Source organism: Haemorhous mexicanus, chromosome 6, assembly GCF_027477595.1.
Source record: "Haemorhous mexicanus isolate bHaeMex1 chromosome 6, bHaeMex1.pri, whole genome shotgun sequence".
NCBI classification, from domain to species: domain Eukaryota; kingdom Metazoa; phylum Chordata; class Aves; order Passeriformes; family Fringillidae; genus Haemorhous; species Haemorhous mexicanus.
This window is the reverse complement of record NC_082346.1, coordinates 4656056-4674936: the sequence shown is the minus strand read 5'-3', so window position 1 is coordinate 4674936 and position 18881 is coordinate 4656056. Positions and strand designations below refer to the sequence as shown.

The 18881-nt window shown below is 47.2% G+C and overlaps 1 long non-coding RNA gene across 1 annotated transcript in view; it reads left to right on the top strand.

The window, feature by feature from the left end:
* The window catches only part of LOC132328482 (uncharacterized), a 31310-nt gene extending 12872 nt beyond the window's left edge, over nt 1-18438 (top strand). Inside the window, exons 2-3 of the long non-coding RNA XR_009486784.1 lie at nt 13339-13540; nt 14297-18438. This is a non-coding gene — a long non-coding RNA (uncharacterized LOC132328482). The remainder of the gene's footprint in view (nt 1-13338; nt 13541-14296) is intronic.
* Nucleotides 18439-18881: the final 443 nt, after the last annotated feature.

Sequence of the window (18881 nt, the reverse complement as noted above, 5' to 3'; positions counted from 1 at the left end):
CATATGTTATCCAGGAAAACCTGTGTCTATAAGATAATTGGTGAATATAAGATTACAGATACTCCTGAAAACTCTTACTGATAATTTTTATAGAACTTTTGGAACATATTTACATATAACCTTCCTGCCCCAAATTGCAATAGTGCTTTTAGATCAGATGCAATATGGGATATAGCTTTATTTAAATATATTAATATCACATATTTAAATCATACATATCTAAATAAACCTATACAGGCAGTGCAAAAATAGAATCTAGATTTTTGTAATAATTTCTGTGTGATTTAATTGCTCTGCACACCGCCCCATGTGTCTCCATTCAGAAAGGATGCAACATGTTACCAAACAAATGTTTCTTTGTGAAATATGTGAAAGACTACAGATGTTTCCCTGATCTGCTGGGTAAATCTCAGAGCCTTTTTGGTGACGTGGTCTGCACTTGTTTACACAGCAAGTAAGCAAGTGAGGCGTGCTTTACTCTCAGCTGCAAGGCTTGCCAGATATGAAGCTAAAGCCATACATACAGCCCTGGCTTTCACAGGTCTGATCCAAGGCTTGCTGATGGGATGGACAAATTCCCAGGTCCACGTGATGTGGTCACTGGGCTGAAACCACAGCTCACTCAGTGCATGGTGATGTTTGTGTCAACAACTGAACACCACAGGTTTTCTGTCTATTCTTCTTTTGCCATCTGTACTAAGCACATTTTTCTCCCTGTTATGGCCTAGAATATTTCTTGAAAAATGAGAGTCCTTATGGCTGTTTGGTGCAGAGAATGTACAGTTTACTGAATTAATGTCATGTTTCTGGTGCGTTGGGTAGGGGCTGGAAGCAGAGAGCAGCTGAAGTGTGTGAGGATTCTGTGTCTTTAGCAGTGCTTCTCACAATCCACGTGAGAATCCTGTCTCATGCAGCACTGATGGAGCATAAACTCACAGCTCCAGAGGTGTGGAGTAGATGCAATAATGTTTTTGGAGCTTATTTCATGGAGTTTCTCTGAGCTGATGCTGTCTGTGGAGGGTCATGAGGTGGGAATGCCTGTGTGATTCTCAGCAGCCTAGCCCAGCCCTGCAGGTCAGTCTAAGGGACCAGAAAATCCTCCTGTAAGGCTGCCACATGAAGCCATGTTTTTAAAATGTGTCTGAGTGCAATGTTGTGGTTTTTCTCTGGTTTTAGAGGCAGATTGTCTGGATTACATATTGGCCCAGCAAACAAAGGGTGAGAAAATACTCACTCCAAGCAGAACAGAAGCAAATTTAACACTTCCAAAAAGCACTGACAATTACTTTCCTGGGCATGGTGGTGCCATGTTTTTAAGGTGTAATATTTTGTAGTTGAGCCCCTGTTAGATGTTTATGGAAGCCACATTGTGTTCAGGGCATAACTTGCTCAGTGGTAGCAAATTCATCAGTGGTGGCTCAGATTCCACAGGCTTTACTTGGAGACTGGAAATCTGCCTGTTCTGCACCTCTACCAGCAGGTTATTTCCAGATGGGTCTGGGAACAGATGAAAATTTGTGTAAAAGAAGAATACATACTGATATATTCTTCTTACAATAAGTGGGGAAAGCTTGAAGCTGCTGTGTCATTTGGAATGACAGAAATAGCCCCTGATGACAATATTCAGGGTTTTTCTGGGAATTCCCAGTAATAGCAGGTCATATCTATTACATGGTTTTCCATGTAACACCCAAATACCTCCCTGGTCTGTGGGTGCATTAAATCTTATAGACTAGATGAAATATGAACATTGATTGGTTAAAAAATGAGACGTTGGAATTACTATTAGGAATTTCTCCCTATTTTCTTTAGCAAATAACCCAGCTGTTCTTAGCCAGTGAGTTGCAAACCTTTGCTGGTCAAAATTTGCAGTGCACTGAGGTGGAGGTACATAAACCACTGTGTGGGTGTGTACATTTGAAGGACCCCAAATGTGTGCATTCACACACCTCCAGACATGGCCCCTCAGATTCCTGTGTCTCTCAGAAACAGAATCTCCCTTTTTGTTACAAGGGCACATTTATCTGTTTATAACCTGCTTTGGGGCAAGCATGTCAAAGGGATAAGGCACACATGTGGATTCCAGATAAAGATCCATCAGGACAGGAATTTTTCTGTATGTCCATTCTTACAAACAAGACTTACTGATTGGCACTGAGAGCCAAATGCTTCCTTCACATCCCCAGGTCACCAAGGCCCACCAGGAACAGCAGCTAAGCTTGTACAATACAAGTGGATTCCAAAACAAGGAAAATTTGGAGCAAAGCAGGAAAGCTGGCAAATATTGAAACTGTTTGCCTTTTCTTAGGAAAAAAAAAAAAAATTAAAATGCTGGTGTGTCTGCAATTGTCTGGCTGCTAATTAGTGGTGTGCAGCACAGTTGGGTTTGGAAGGACCCACACATGGACCCGAGCCTGCCCAGCTGGGCAGCAGCAGCAAAGCTCCCTCTGCTTGCATTGACTCTTACACGGTTTCCCCAATGAAATCACAAATCCAAAGGCAAACCCTGCCACTCAGGGACAATGTATAGATTTGCCACAGTCCTTGGAGGACTGACAATCCTAAAATCAATGGCTGGATTACCCTGATCCTTATCTGTAGATGTCTCATCTGCAATAGACAAAGTATTGATAGGTTGCTTCATTTCCTGAAGCATTTTGGATGTCCATGTGGGGAGGCACAGTGGAGCAGTAATTGCATTTTCTGGTGTGAGAAACAGCTTCTTAAGGAAGGCAAAGCCAAGGAATTTGATGGGCTGTGAATTGCTGCTGCCTCCTGGCACATGTCTGAGCATACATTTGATTACAATATTGCTGTGCTCCACATTTTTGCCATAGCCACAATGCATTGCTGATTCAAGCACTGGCATGCAGGGACGTGTACATATGTGAGATACAGTGTGTGTGTGGACACAGGGAGATGGTCTTCCCTGGAGATGTGCACTTCAAGTACTTGGTGCTGCTTTTACATCACCCAGATCTCCAGGTACGTATCCCCAGCTATTACTGAACAGTGTGATGTGAAAAATCCCCTGAATAGTCAGATCAGTGGGACTATTGAGACATTAAAAAATCAGAACTCTTATACTTTGTGTTACATTTTATGAGGTGTAGGGCTTTACCAGTAATAGTGGGAGGTTGGGTGTAAAGGGCTTGTGACCTGGGTGTAAATTTCTCCTAGATCAGATATTGCTAATTACAGAGAGTTAAAGAATGCAGAGCTACACACATCAAACACAGACCTGCATTGATATAATAATATGTGATTATTACTGGCCATGTCTGGCAAAAGTGTGCCAAAGCCAGATTTACACCTAGATGTGGAGATCAGAGACTAAAAACGAGCAGGAGGAAGCTCAGTCTCCCCGAGGCCGATGGAAGTTTACCCACTGCCCTTCCCTTTCCTGTCTGCTGCTTTTCTGCAGATGTCACTTATTCCACCCACAGGCTGCAGGTAGCAGGGAAGAGATAGCACTCAGATATTGCAGATTCTGCACTTGCATGTCCAGGTTTTGCAGACAATAGTGTGTTTTTCTAAGGTGGTTTTTTTTTTTTTTTTCATGAAGTCCCTGTATCCCGCGTGATTTGACTATGAGTCACATTGTGAATCCCCCTATTCAAACAAAAATCTCCCTTTTACTGTCTGATTTTGACTAACAGCCATAACATCCTCAGAGGGCTGTTTCAGAATCTGCTGCACTGTTAGTGCACACACACAGCTTGCATCCATAAACAAGTGTGTTAAATTCATGAGGGTGCAGTGGAAGATGTATCAGCAGGTGTTGAAATTCTTAAATAACAAGGAATTTACAGCAGCTTTATTGATTTTTTTTTTTTTCCTGGTCTTCAGCCCTGCTCTTAGTGATGTTTACTGCACATAGCCATGTTCTTTGCATTTTTGGAGGAGTAAATTAAGCATCTGTGTTGCATGCACATCTCTTGGAGCCTGTGCCTGAAGCAGGATAACAAAAAGGAGTTAAGGGAATATTGCATTCTCCTTAAAAATACCCAAAGAATGAAGCTAATACAAATAATGTGCTTTATAGTAAATAGAAGCAAATGAACTACTTTTAAATACCACTCTGGCTGTTTCACTCTGAGTCAAACCAGTGGAAAAAGCCATGGTAAAGGGAGGAACCACCAGTGAGGAAGAATAGACGTTAAGGGAGAGTAAAGTGTAATGAGAAGAAACCCAATATTGACAGATCATGTAGAGCAGAAGGAGATGGGGTAGAAAAACGCAGTCAAACACAGACAGAAATATGCTGCTTAGCAGGAGGGAGCAGCCACAGAAGCCAGCTCCAGTTTGTGTGATTTGCCCTTCCTTACAAGGCAAGGGAAGCTCTCTGAAATGTGGAAAACTTTCCAGAGCCCCAAATCCTGGAGCGGGAAGGACACAGAGGGGACAAAAGCAGAGCCACCCGTGGGCTCTGAGCCACGTTCAGCCCTCCAGACTGGCATTTCCTCAGGGGTCCCAAAATCCAGCTTGGCTCCCTCTGGGCATGAGGTGCCTGAGGCTGTGGCACCAAACCTGCACCAAACCCCTGATTTTCAAGGATGGCCCAGCCAGGCTTTAAGGCCATTTATTTTGTGATTTGTCCCTGGTGCAGACAGTTTTTCTGGTCCTTGAGGGGGGCCTTCTACAAATTCTGCTCCTAGAAATATTCCTCTTCTGCTTCTGCAGGGGATTTCCTGGGGTTCAGCATTTCCCTGCTAAGGGTCCCCCTGAATCTTTGCAGGCTCAGGGGTCTGGGCTTAATTTTAAAGCAACATCCAGGAGTGGAACTGATTTTTGATTAAGGGAAAAACTAATGAATGCATGGTTATAGCAACAACAGAGCAACACAGCCCTTGCATTAGAGAGCTTAGAAATAAATTGGACATGGTTAGGCTTGATGTGCTGTTTTGGAAATGGCTTTGGTCTTGTGTTGCACAAAACAATTTTATTTTACTGATATGAGATACTCCAAAGTAATAAAGATTTGCTGAGTATCTGGCATTTACTTAATAGTAGTGATTTGTGTTGATTGTGTGCACTCTACATTTTATCACTATTCAGCCACCTCTAAATCAATCACCTGAGGAAATTCATTGAAAAAAGCACAGAAATGCTTTTCTGAGCACAAATCTCTCACACAATAGAACACTGAACTTTACTAAGTGGGTTTTACCTCCAGGAGCAGAATACTGCATGCACTCATTTTGCACATTTTTAATTACATTTTATTGCCCAGCAAGGCATATCCACAGATATCCTCTGGTATATTGAGAGCTGGTGTCGTGGCTGAGCAGGTGGGTCACTGAAACTGGACGTGCAAGCAGAAGCTGGGTGATAACAGCAGTTTATTTACACTGTTTCAGTGCAGCTCAGATGTAGCAAAAACCCTCTTCCAGCTTGTGCATAAATGGTAAAAATACAGAAAAACATTCCTCTGGCAGCAGCTGCTTCCCAGCCATTAACACCACGGCCACAGTGGTTCTGAAAGGCTCTTTGGCTGTGGCTTCAAAATATGGGTTAAAAGCTGGAAAAATGCAGTGTTAAATAGCACAGCTGTACTCTCCCAAGCACACACCAAGGCATCAAACACAGCAAAATACAACATTACACTCCAAGCATTTTTTCTTTAATCAAGGCAAGAAGGTGTTTGTAAATATTCAGTGTCCAGGTCCTGCTTGAAATTCTCCTGCCCAATTTTGAGAGATTTTGAGTGCCAGCATGGGAAGAGGCTCTGGATCAGGATCTGTTTGCTCTTGCAAGCTGCTAAGCACTGGCAGTTTTCATTTGCTGTGAAAGCTTGACACATATATACATATATATATATATATATATATATATATATATATATATATATATATATATATATATATATATATATATATAAAAAACATATATAAAAATGTAATGGAGAAAAGGAAGAGCCCAGATGCTATCTGAAAATTGCAAGTGATTTCCTATTTCCACTTGTATCTGCAGAATATTATCAAAATGAGCTGTACAGTGCAATGGCAGAGGGAATCAGTCTTTGGGATCTTAGATTCATGATTTCCTCTGACAACAGAAAACCTACCCACACTTCCAGCTTCAGGAAGAGTCGAGAAATCCCCACCAGTCTCTGCCCTGAAATCAAGTTCTTAACTTTAGGATTACTTTTATTTGAGTTTCTTACAGTTCAGCAAAATGCAGAGAGCTTGACAAATTCATTTTGCAAGAGAAAGTCTGCTGCAACTTGTTTGCTTTCTGGGTTTGAAATGGGGATGCAGTGCAAAGCATTCCTAAAAAAAAAAATAATGTTTTTCACTGCAACTAAACTAAATTTTAGAGGGACTGGCACACCATGGTACACACTGGAAGATATCAGCATTGGTGAATAAGCAGTGCTGTTAAAAATCCTTGTGCACTTTTCAGGTGCAGTTCAGCTTGATCTCCCAGATTTTGCCTTCTCAGGCAGGCAAAATGATTTTATTTTGAAGATAAGGGTTTCTTTTTTTTTTTTTTTTTTTTTTTTGATTGCAAATTTACAACTAGTGTTTGAACAACAAGAAATTATTATCAGAAACTAATGTATTCTGGCAGGACCCTGAAATCATACGTATGCACTGAAGTGGATTGTTCAGCTTAATCTCCAGGATCTTTGACTTCACTAAGTAGGTCAGAGCAGAAGTGAATGCAGATGCCATAAGACATGGTTAAAAATCTAAGCAAAAACACAGGAAATGAGCTATTCCCAAACTCAGCAACTCAAAGGATATTAAAAACCCCTCAAGCCAGTTCTCAGGTGAGAAATGATATTTGCAGGAGGTCTGTGTACAATTTTCTTTAAAAAACACCTACTCAGAGGCAGCTGCTGGTGACAGAGGCAGTCTAAGGAGAAATGAGATTATGGATGAGTTCAGGAGGACTCTGTCCTTGCTTTGCATAAGTGTGCAGACAGTGGGACAACCCGGGCAGGACAGACTCGTGTCCTTGGGATCCATCCCGAGCTGCAGATCTGCTCTTGAACAGCAGGAGCCACCCCAGGCATCCCGGGAAAAGGTGCTCGGGGCCCGGGGCTGGTTCAGGATGCCAAACGCCCCGAGGAGCTTCACAGAAAATGATTTTCTGTGCTGGTGCTGCACAAAAAGATCCCAAAAATCCCAAACCCAGGGCTTTGGGTTGTGGCAACCGAGGTGGGCTCTGGGCTGCAAGGTGGCTCTGGGGACCCGCCCAGCCTGGGAGGGGACAGAAGTCACAGCCTCAGGGACAGGGTGTGCCCAGGGCTGGCATGTGCCACGGCGTGGCTGAGAGCAGCAGCTGCCCGGGGGCAGGGCTGGGGCTGGCAGGGGGAAGGAGCCATACCAGAGTCACCGAGGTGTCCCCTGCCAGCCCCCACGGGCACAGGGGTGCAGCCTGGAACTTTCCCTGGGAGTTCCTGGGTGCTGCAGGGCACCTCTGCCAGGTGACGTCTGAGCAGGTGGCACCAGGTGGGGAACAAGAGGGTGGTGCCAGGAATTAATGTGCACAAATAATCTGTAAAGAGGCTTAGGCCATGGGGCTGCTGATTCAAACCTGCAGAGGGTCTGGGCAGGGAGAAAAGGACAGGGAGAAATGGGCACTGGCCTGAGGGCATGACACTGTCCCAATGGCCATGGTGGCTGCTGGCCCTGCTGCCCCATGCTGCCTTTGAAACGGTTCATTAGTGGAAAGACAGTAAAAATAGCACATTTAAGGGTTCCCTCTGTCCCCACTTTCGTGGGTTTCCTTTCCAGTAGGAGGCACTGGAAGTGGATATCTGAAGGAAAGCCCACAGAGGAGCCTGACCCCAAAGTGCAGCAAGCATCACCTGCCCCTTGGGAAGCTGTCTCAGCCAGGGGTGGTGGCATGGGTGCTGGAGTGCCCCTGGCCCTGGGAGCACCCTGCAGCTCCACACGAGCTGTGCTCGGCCTCTGAGCTTCCTGTGCCCGAGGAGGAGTGGGAACTGCTGACCTGGGAGGCTGCTGTGGGATGCTGATGTGTCAGGAGGGAGCTGGGATGTGTCCTGCTCACCTGGTGCCATGAACCCAGGCTGGCCATTGCTCCCTGGGCTTGGGAGGATGCCCCAAAGCGGGACTGAGCCTGCAGTGGGTGCCAGGGGCTGGGGGCTGGCTGCTGGGTGCTGGGGGTTGGGTGCTGGAAGCAGCGAGCCCTGGCTGCTCCTGGGGCTCTGGCCTGAGCCTGGCACGGTGGCACTGAGGTGGGAGCCCAGGCTGTCACCCTGATCCAGGACAGAGCCCAGGCTATCACCCTGATCCGGGATAGAGCCCAGGCTGTCACCCTGATCCAGGATGGAGCCCAGACTGTCACACTGATCCAGGATGGAGCCCAGACTGTCACACTGGCCTAGGATAATGCTCAGACTGTCATCCTGGCCCGGGATAGAGCTCAGGTTGTCACCCTGGCCTGGGATGGAGCCCAGGCTGTCACCCTGATCCAGGATAGAGCCCAGGGTGTCACCCTGGCCCGGAATAGAGCCCAGGCTGTCACTCTGTCCTAGGATGGAGCCCAGGCTGTCCCCCTGATCCAGGATAGAGCCCAGGCTGTCACTCTGGCCCGGGATAGAGCCCAGGCTGTCACCCTGGCCCGGGATAGAGCCCAGGCTGTCACCCTGGCCCGGGATAGAGCCCAGGCTGTCACCCTGGCTCGCTCCCGCTGCCGCCTGCCAAGCCAGCGGCACAGGGGAGCCAGGGGATAATGCACCGCATTGTGCTCTCGCAGCACCTTTTCCCCTTCCACAATCTCACCATTGTGCGCCTTTTATCGCTGTTAAACTCCAGATGAACATCAAAGGGAGAGAAGTTCATCAAAACAGGGGCGGAACAAAGGGCTTTGGAGGCGGAGAGGTTGGCGCTGGGCACAGCCAGCCCCGGCGCGGCCGCTCCCAGCCCGCACTTGTTGCGGCAGCTGCTGGAGCTCATCCCTGCCCTGTTCCGGCGCATCCCGGAGCAGCCGGCCCGGGAGAGCACATCCTTTATTCATAGGAGCGAGCGGCACTTGCTGCTCGAAATATAAATACTGAATGTAGTTTGCTAATGAAGGGCTCTCTAATGACAGCTGGGAGGGCTTTGGTTTTCCCCAGGAATAAACGCAGGGAACTCAAATAGCTGGAAATAGTTTTGCAACTCACAATTGTGTTAATAAGGTATAAACCGTGCAAAATGCACTGGACCCGGGAGAATTGTGAATTCTGGTTACAGCTCATGTACAAGCTCTTTTTTGGTTTTTTTTTTTTTTTTTTTTTTGACTAAAAAGCATGAAAAGACCTAGTGGGAGATGGGGTGAGGGCAGGGCTGGTTATGAGATTAGCACTTTTTGCCAGGGGAAGGCAGAGTGGGTCTCCTTAGGAAGATGTCCATTAGCTAAGGTCACATTCCAAGAATGAGCCCGAGGTCTGCTCCAAAGTGCCTGACACCTGGGACAAGAACCAGTTGGTGATGTCAGTGGCATTTTTGATCTCAGAACAAAATATTTATTATTTACTCCATTACTTAACTTTTCCCCTTAAATAAGAAACTTTTTTTTTTTTAGATAAGGCAAGTTTAGATCTTCCCATTCAGTAGCTGCTCCAGTCCAGTGACAGAAAACACAACAAAGGGGAGCAGAAACTCAGAAATGCTTTAGCCAGCAGTGACAGGGGTGAAGAAACCCCATAGCCTTGGAGGAAAAAAAGGATGACTCTTTTTCAAATATCTGTGGAGAAATACACTGATTGTGGATTTGAAGAACTAGATCATAAAAAAGAAAGAGAGTGTCTCCTATTTTCCAGTCTTGCAATCACAGAGCATACCAAATTCCAGTTGAGGTGATGCTCATTTTGTGCCAGAGAGAGAGCATATGGCACAAAGCAAATTTCATTCCCAGCTTCAGATAAAAAGTTTGTTACCCCCCATGGGCTTACATGGGGATTGATTTATTCAAGCCAAAAGTGGAGGCCTGAGGATGATGGGCTGTAAGGTCAGTTTTGGTGGGTAGTGGTTTCTCTGTTAAAATAAGGTGGAAGGTTTTGTAGGCAGAGTGATACTTTTGTCCTAAAAAAAACAGCCCTGCTATTAGTAGGCAGGAAAATGGAAAACAGCAAATATAAATAAATATCAGAGAAGGGGAAAAAAATCCTCTTAAAGTCTTGCAAGATCAAGGCCAGCCCTGCCCTCTTGACCATCTTATTTTTAGAAGTGGCCCATGAAGGGAACATACATGCCAAAGAAATCCACGGGCTGAGTTATTAGGTGGTGTGATTCAGACAAAGGACATTTTTTTAAGTCCATCTAATGCTGAACACAAAGATAATCTACAGCTACAGCTAGGCCTGCAGGTTGCTACAAAACCCCCAAGAAAGCCTCTGCAAGAAGGGGTAAACAATTAACACAAATTTTAAATCAATGTGCTGTCACCTTAATAGCCAGCGAAGTCAGCTAAGATGGGTGTAATATGATGAGACAGTTTAATTCTTGTTATGACATTAGCTACAGACTTTTACAACAGCTGAAAATGCTGGAGTGAGAAGAGTTTCCAATTATCACTGAGCTCCAATACACAACTCTGGATTAGACTGAGGCATGAACAAGGGCTCCTCAGCCTGGAAAACAACATGGAGCAGAGGCTGTGGAAGTTTCCGAAATCCCGTGAAGGTGTTCACTCTTCTCCCCCGTTGCTGATACCTTTTCACCTCCTGGAAAGGTTTATTTCACATAAAATCAGCCCATTTTTAAGAGCCTTGCTGTGATACCAGCTCCTAAGCTGTGTGTGCTACAGTATTATACACCATAAATCCCCACATCCAAGGAGGTGAACTGAACCAAGCTGAAACGATTCTGTTTTCCCAGCATTAAGCTTCAAAAAAAATTAAAAGTCACCCAGGCTTGAAGGCAGATAGACAGGTAATAAGCCATGACAGCACTTCACGGGAATCCACAGGAATAGGCAAGCAGGTCTGGGTGTCAGCCATATAAAAAATACCATCAGCAGAGCCAGAGCTCCGAATAATGCCGCCAAGTGTGAGCACGTTCACGGTAAAGGCAAGCGGGCTGTGAACAGGAGCCCCAGGCAGTGGCGAGTTTAGCTGAGGGCCTGCAGGCTGGGGAGGCTGCACCCCTTCCCCAGAGAAGGGCTGAAAGCCTGGAAATGCAAATCTCTGAGCTGGGAATCCCGGGCTGCAACTCCCACTCCAGCAAAGAGGTTCTCCTTCGGGGTAACGCAGCTGCGCTTGCTGGCAGGGGATTTGGTTTTCATGGTTTGGGGTGGTTGTGCCCCAGTTTTATTTCATGCCTTGTGTTTGAACTGGTTTTGAACTGCTTTTGTGCTGGTTTTGGTTTTTATTTTTATTTAATTTTTTATTTTTATTTTTTTGTGAATCTCATAAGACCAACACTCCTCCTGGACTTTACTTACACAGGATAATTTGTCATAACAAACCATCCACCTCTTCCACAGCTTTTATCTAACTCCTATTTCCCATTGCAAACAGGGGAAGTGGCTGGGTGGTTTGAAACAGTGACTCTTTAATCCAAACCTGTCCCATTTGGTATTGCCTGTGTGACACTGCTCTGCCTTTTTTAATATTGCTTTTGGAAAAAATCGGGTCACTGTTTCCTGTTCAGATCATAGAGAAATCTTTTTGTCAGGCTTCTCCTGGTGCAATCCTTCTGGGTTTCCTCCATGTTATTTCTCATAGCTGGGAAAATAGGCTTTGGAAAGGAGAAAAGCAGACTGGTAAGAGGATAACTGGGAGAAGCCTGGAGCTGGAAAAGGTCTTTGCTGAAAAATAAGTTATAATTCACTAAAAGGCCTTCTGCACTCTCATGAAAGCCCCATGAGTGCTCCACATGGACTGATTACATCCCAGAAGTCCCCCTTGCTTCCAGGTTGGGTAAGGCCTTTGCTTAAAAACAAGTCATCTCTCTCTAAAATGCTTTTCCCCATTCTTTTAAAAGCCCTGGGAGTGTTTGCAGGAGTCACCTTGGGTAGCCTGGACTGCAGGGAGCAGCAAGGGTCCCACAGCCTGGGGCACTGCCTGGCAGCAGGCAGGGAAAGAGAGGATGCCACAGAGGGAGAAAAGCCCCCAAACCCTAACAGGAGAGACCTGCCTGAAGCCAGCCCTTGTTTTATCCCCTGTTCAATGCTCTTTATTTGGCAACTCATTTTTAAAAAAGGTTGAGCTGAAAAGCTGCTGCGTCATGCAGTACCTTATTCTGCATGGTAAGGTAGGATAATTCCTCATTAAAATGGTTGGCTTCCAACCTCCTCCCCTCCCTGGTGAAGGAATAAATAAATAAATACACTCAAATGTGTCCTGGATATGCTTCCTCTGCTATTTCCCAAGCAGAGAGGGAAGCTCTGGGTCTGGCATGCATCGTCCAGGGGCTACAGGGCAGCTGAGGGGTGGTTGTGGGGTGGCACTGAGGGACATCCTGGGGACACCTGTACCCATTGCAGGTGACCTGAGTCCTACAGAACACTCCTGACCTGCTTGGATCTGTGCTCAGCCCCTTCAGGTGCCGTTCCCCTGCCCTGGTGCCACCTGCCAAGCTCCTCATTCAGGATGTCACTGGCTGTCTGCTCCTCTCCCAGAAATTCAGCTTTTTTACTTCACAGTGCCAAATGCCCAGAGAGAAAAAGGGTTTTCATGCCTTTATATGGAATTGCAAACCTGTATTAAGCTTCCAAAGATGTTTTTATCAAAAAATCTCGATGGCTGCCAACTTCCCTAAATCCCAAACTATCATTGCACATTTAGTCTTAGACAGGGGATTTTTCTGGATCTTCCCTCCTGACCCAGTGATAAAGCCAAGCTGGTTTGAGATTGAAGATGCATTTATCTCTCCTTGGCAATTATCTCTATTACGGCCCACAATCCTTCCCAATCTTTTTAAACAACATCCTGCTATTAAAGCCACTTGGCAAGCATTTAAAGCCCTGGGATAAGTTAACCATGCACAAAATATCCCACTTGGGGAAGGATCCAGCTATAAAAATAAATGGTTTACGTTCCGAGGGCCACGGTTCAGGATGGGCATTCTTCATTTGTGAAGAGAGGTCATCATTGCTGACAATAAAATTATGTAGGACCTGATCCTCCCCCACTGAGCTCAATAGTAAAATCCCTCCTGGTTTCAATGGTGTTTTCCGGGGTCAGTCGCCAGGAAAGCCGACATTCCACAAAGTTGCTGAAAATCTATAATTGGATATATTAAGAGAGCTTTCAAAGAGATGTCAGATTTGGAGGCTTAGTGTAAACTGTGCTGCAGAGGGGATCATTTTGTATAACCCAATCAATAAAGCTTTTATTTATTTATTTATTTATTTATTTATTTATTTATTTTTCCCCAGCGTTACTTTTCTGTTTGATCCCCGATGACAGAAAAGCAGAGCTCTGAATACTCACTGTGGGCACAGAGGAAGGGCTGGGAGCCTGGGTCACCCTCTGGGGGGAAAGATCCTGCCAAGTGAGCTGGTGGGAGCTGTGAGGGGTGCAATCCTGGGAGTGTTTGATCCAGTGGCTTTGCTCACACCACAGAGGTAACTCGTGCGTGTAAGTACTGGGATACCGAGCCCTTATTTTCATGGTCTTGCTGGTTTCCTGTCACAACACATCTCTTTGGGAGATATGATTGAGAGTTTTGATGAATTTTGCTGTGCTTTACGTGTCTATATTTAGTAAAATGCAGCTTGGTTTGTTTCTTTGGAATGAGATGTGGATTTATCCCCCCAAATGCATTTTTTTAAAACTCACGAGCTGTACTTCAAAGTGTTCTTTAACGCCGCTTTGGAAATGCTCACTGGTAGCACTTTGGGAGCTGGAAATCTTCCATTTCTACTTACATGGTGCTTTTCTGGCTGATGGGCATCCTTCTCCCTTTGGTTCTCACACAGAGAAAGGGCCACTTGGCACGTGGCAGCTGTGCCAGGCAGGGCAGTCACAAGGACTGCAGCCTCAGGAGGTGGATGCCGATGTGCCTGAGGGGTCCCACTGTTGTGGCACCTTGGGGAAGGGACACTCCAGGAAGCTCCAGGTCACCTCACCCTCGCAGCAGCCTCATTTGCAAACCTGTGTGGGTCATCTCCCACACAGTGCCCCCGTGCCATCTGCCCTGGGTGTGCAGGTGGGGACAGGGAGACACTCACAGGTGACGCTGCCATTGGAAACTGCTGCAGTGGTTCAGTCCCACTTTCCCACTGCTTCTCCTCCCCTGCCCTGTCCCCAGAGCAGTCCTCCACAAGCCCACAGCCACAAAGCTTGCTCCTCCTCCCTAGAGAGCTTGATTGTTTTTTTCCATTTCCTTTTCAGCAAAAGCTGAAATTCAGTAGAAGCTGATGAAGCCACCATGGAGAAATGCTGGTTCACCACACTGGCTAGCACCAGCTTGGTCTGGCTCCAGCTCCGGGATGTGCAGCCTACAGACACAGGAATGAAAAGAAATATTCTAAAAAGGATGAGTCAGCTGGAGGCCAGTGGGGAGAGTGTGCAGGATCTGACTGGAATTTTAAAAGCTATGAGGCTCCACGTTGTTTTGAGCCCTGCCAGTGGAGAAACTCAAACATGGGAAAGGCTTTGTCATCTGGCATAATTATGGCACTTTGCTGATTAGCTGGTAAACTCTTTTCAAAGTGCTTCTAGACAATAGTAATTTCATGAAATAGAAAAACTTCCTGGTGCCACCACCAACAAGGGCATGATTTACATGGTATTGAAAAGTGTCTTCCCCAGAACCCCACCAGACTGTTGAACAGCCATGAAATTGGGTTTTTTTAGCATGTATTAGATGACTTACCCATTAAAACAGTTGAGGTATCTTCACATCTTCACTTCTGTGCTGTAAGCTGGATGTGAGCTGTGAGTGCACCCACAGTGGTAGTGCAACTGATGCCTCAGGTTTCAGCTTTTCTATTTTCACATTCTGTGTGGCTTTAATGTTTATTTCCTGGGCTCCACATGAGGGGATGGTGAGCTCTCTGCACAGAGCAGGGAGACAAAACAATTCCTGCTCTAGCTGGGCACCAAGGACAAATGATCCAAATCTCAGCCCCAAGAGCACAAACACCGTGGGCTGGAGAGAGAAAAACAAGCAGAGTGGGACTGCCTGGGCCAAAGCTGGAATGGGACAATGAACTGCAAGGTGCAAATGGAGCAGAACTGATCCCAGGGAGAGACCCCGGGAGCTCTCATGCATTTTGGGCCATTTTGGTTCATCTTGGGTGCAGCCCTGGCTGGGCTCTTGTGCTGCCCAAGGTGGGTCCATGGAGGAGATCCTTTGAATAAATCCCTGCTTTATTCTTTAGCTCTGTCTGGTCTTGTTCTAGGTCAGCCTAGAACAGAGCTTGTTGTTCAAGGCATCACAGCCTGGATTTCTCTGCTTGATTTTCTGTGTGTTTGCACCAACTAGGACATCAGCAGTTTTGTGTGAAGCTCCTCCACTCAGCCTCCAGCCAGGTACCAGCACATCCTCCCTGGCTACTCTGGGAAGTGCATACCAATGCAGTGCCCAGCATTGGTATAATTTGTGAGGCACGTAACTTTCAAAGATTTGAAGCTTTGGCCATAAGGTTCTTTGAATAAATGATGTCAGAATTACTTCTAATGGTTGTGTGGAAATGTACACATCCCATTCCTCCCCTACAAAGAGTGATCCACCCAGTCCTACTTTCCAACGTGGTCAGACTAGTGGGGAGAGTCTGTGCACCTCCAAGCAAGGTTTTGGGAAGGAAATGCTGCTGCCATGTTGTGACTGGCCATCCTTTACAGCTGCACTGTGTCTGCCTTTCCTGCACTCCTCCACCTTTCCTTCCATCAAACCTGGTCATTCCCAGGGATGCTGACCCAAACTGTGGGACTGGCCATGGGAAAGAAGGGTGAGCACAGCTGATTGCTGCCTCCTCTGGGAGGAGCAGATCCCTCTCCCACATGTGCATAAATGAGCCACCAGTCCAAGCACATTAAATCAGACCAGGTAATTTCCCTGAGGGATATCCCATAATCTTAGTGGGAAGCAGGGAAATATCAGCAGTGCTTTATTGCTCTCACAGCCATGGTGTGGGAGGTTATTCCCCAGCTGCCTGGGATGGTTAGCAAAGGGCCTGAGGTGGGCTCAGGGCCACTAGCAGCTTTCACCAAGGGCTTGTTGAGGACCTTCACACCAGTAAAAAAGCACTGGTGAGTTTTAGACAAGGCAACCAACCCAGTTTTCATCCCAGGAACGTGCTGGAACAAGTGACACACAACTGTTTGTAAACACCCCAGGGGGAGCTACCAACAGGGATTTGTCAAGGACAAAATATGTTAAATCACTCCAGTTATTTCCACAGAACTCACAGAATGACCAGGTTGGAGGAGACCTTCAAGATCATGGAGTCCAACCCAGCCCCAACACCTCAACTCAACCCTGGCACCCAGGGCCACATCCAGGCTTTGTTAAACACGCCCAGGGATGGGGACTCCACCACCTCCCAAGGTGGCAGGCAATTCCAGAACTCATCACTCTTTCTGTAAAAAACTTCCAAATATCCACCCTGTATTTATTTCCCATGACACAGCTTGGGACTGGGGAAGCCCTGCCATGTGGTGAGAAGCCATGGATGAGAGAAAAGAAGCCCTGCCTCCAGTTTTCTCTCACTTGAGGAAGGTAGCACTTCTCAGGAAGCTTCCTTGAACAAGGCTGGGAAATGTGGGTTGGATGAAGAGACCCTGCAACCCCCAGGGACAAGGGGACAGCAGCAGTGCCTTCAGTGCCAGCTTGAGCTAGCAGTGGGTCGGGCTGGGGGATGGTCAGCCTTGCAACCAGACACTGCTAAATTGTCATTCCTGTCCTGGAGCAGGTATTACCCAATCCCAGTCTCAGATGACCCAAAGCAAAGAGGAGCAGTGGCATGCAGGGAGGTGGGGTGGTGTTCAGGATGACCACTTGGGGCTGGAAGGAGCAAGGGACGGGTGTGGTGAAACTAGGGGTGGGGTGAAGCACAGCCAGGTGGGTGCCATGCTCCCATTGGGATGTTTTGCTTTAGGAGCCACAGGAGCCTTGAGAGTTGAGTGCTGAAAATTATGACAGGCTTGGAAAACGGGACTTATTGCAGAACAGATCAACCACCTGGAGCTGCTGAGATTAAAGAGGAGAAGGTGCTGAGCAGCAAGAGATTATAACAACCTTTAAGTTCATTACAGGTAGTGACCTAGGGGAAGGCTTGCTGTGTGTGTTCCTCCCGGGTAGGACTGCAGCAAACGGGCTCGGTGCGCGGCAAAGGAACTCGTTCCAAGCCTGAGGCATGTCATCCCTGACAGCAAGGCCAATGAGAAGCCGGGACAGCCTGCCGGGATGGGCCGAAGGAGCCTCAGGGACCCCGGGCATCTTCTCTTGATGCGGAGGGATGGTCCAGACGACCTGCTGATATTTCTGGCCCTTTAAAAATTTTTATAATGCCACGAGATCATCCTGTGGATTTCATTAGGATGCCTCCTGGAATAAAAATCCCTCCCGGGGCTTGTTCCTGGGCCGCAGCTCACCTGTGCGGTGCTGCTCTCCGGCGCGAAGTGGGTGCGAAACGCTGCTGCGGGGATGCGCGGCTGTCGCACACCTGCGCTCCAAAGCGCAAATAACTCCCCGGGCTGCGAGCCGGGGGCCGGGCCCCTGGCAAGCCGGGGACTCTGACTGATGAATTTTCACAGCAGGTGAGAGCAGCAGGAGACACACACATCGCAGATTTCACGTACAGACAGCCGCGCTCTGGAAGACAAATGGAGGGAATACCTCGGGATGTGGCTGCCGGGTCAGCCTCCAGCATCACCCCGTGGCAGACAAATCCCTGCCCTCAGCCTTGGCATGAGGCACCTGCTGAGGTGGAGGGGGTGACACAGCTCCTGCGGCCAGCTCCCAATTTTCTTCATTACCTGCTGTGAGATTCTCCCAAAGATAAGAGGCTCTTGTGCAAAGCCGCTAATTTAGTCCCAGCAAACAAGAAAATAAGTCTGGATGTGAAAGGCTGGTGGGATTTTGACAAGATGCATGTAGAGGTTGGGCGACTAGTCTTAATTAGGCCATCTTTGTTTACATTTGATGTTTATCAGCTAATTGGCATGGCAAGGTGTGAGTCACACAGCTTCCCTCTGGCATGAAATCAGTTCGCAGGAGAAAAACTGGGAGAACAAATGATCCCAATTATAAGAAAACCCACTGTGCTAATTACCATCCCACGGACTACGGAGCCTCCCACACGCGTCCTTCCCCGGCGTCCCCCAGGCAGGGCCAGCCCCGGCACACTCCTCCCACCCGGTTCCCAGCCCCTGGTTCTGCCCGGGACCCTCCCCTGGCACTGCAGGAGCAAAGGTGATGCTTCACCGGCTGCTCACTTCATGCCCCGCAGCATTTCCCCGGGACTAAGCCTACTGCCCTTTTTGTTTCCCCCTCCATGCCTTTTTTTTTTGTTTTGTTTTTTTTTTTTTTTTTTTTTTTTTTTTTTTTTTTGTTTTTGGGGCTGGGAGACCACTTCACAGCAGCAGCTCACGGGGAACGTCTCATGCTCCCAAAATTGTGATACCCACCGAGTCAAAGCCTGGATGTTTGCTACAATGGAGCTGGACTGGAACCTCGCTGCTTAGGCTAATTAAAACCAACAGTCAGACCTTGCTTTGACTCTTTCCTCCCTCCCTTTCCCCCTTTAGAAATATTTTTACACCACCTGTAGGTTGACCAGTTCCCTGCTCTGCCCCCTTTCCAGTGCCACGGCGCTTTGGTGCAGGTGCTCAGAGGCACTTTAGGTGTGCATTTACAAATGTACTTACTGTAAATCTCCACCTTTGTCGCTCTGTGTCCCCCTCTCTCCATCCTTCAAGGAGGTGTGCTGTCCCCAAACCCTTTCAGGCCTTTCCCCTATACACTGAGGGT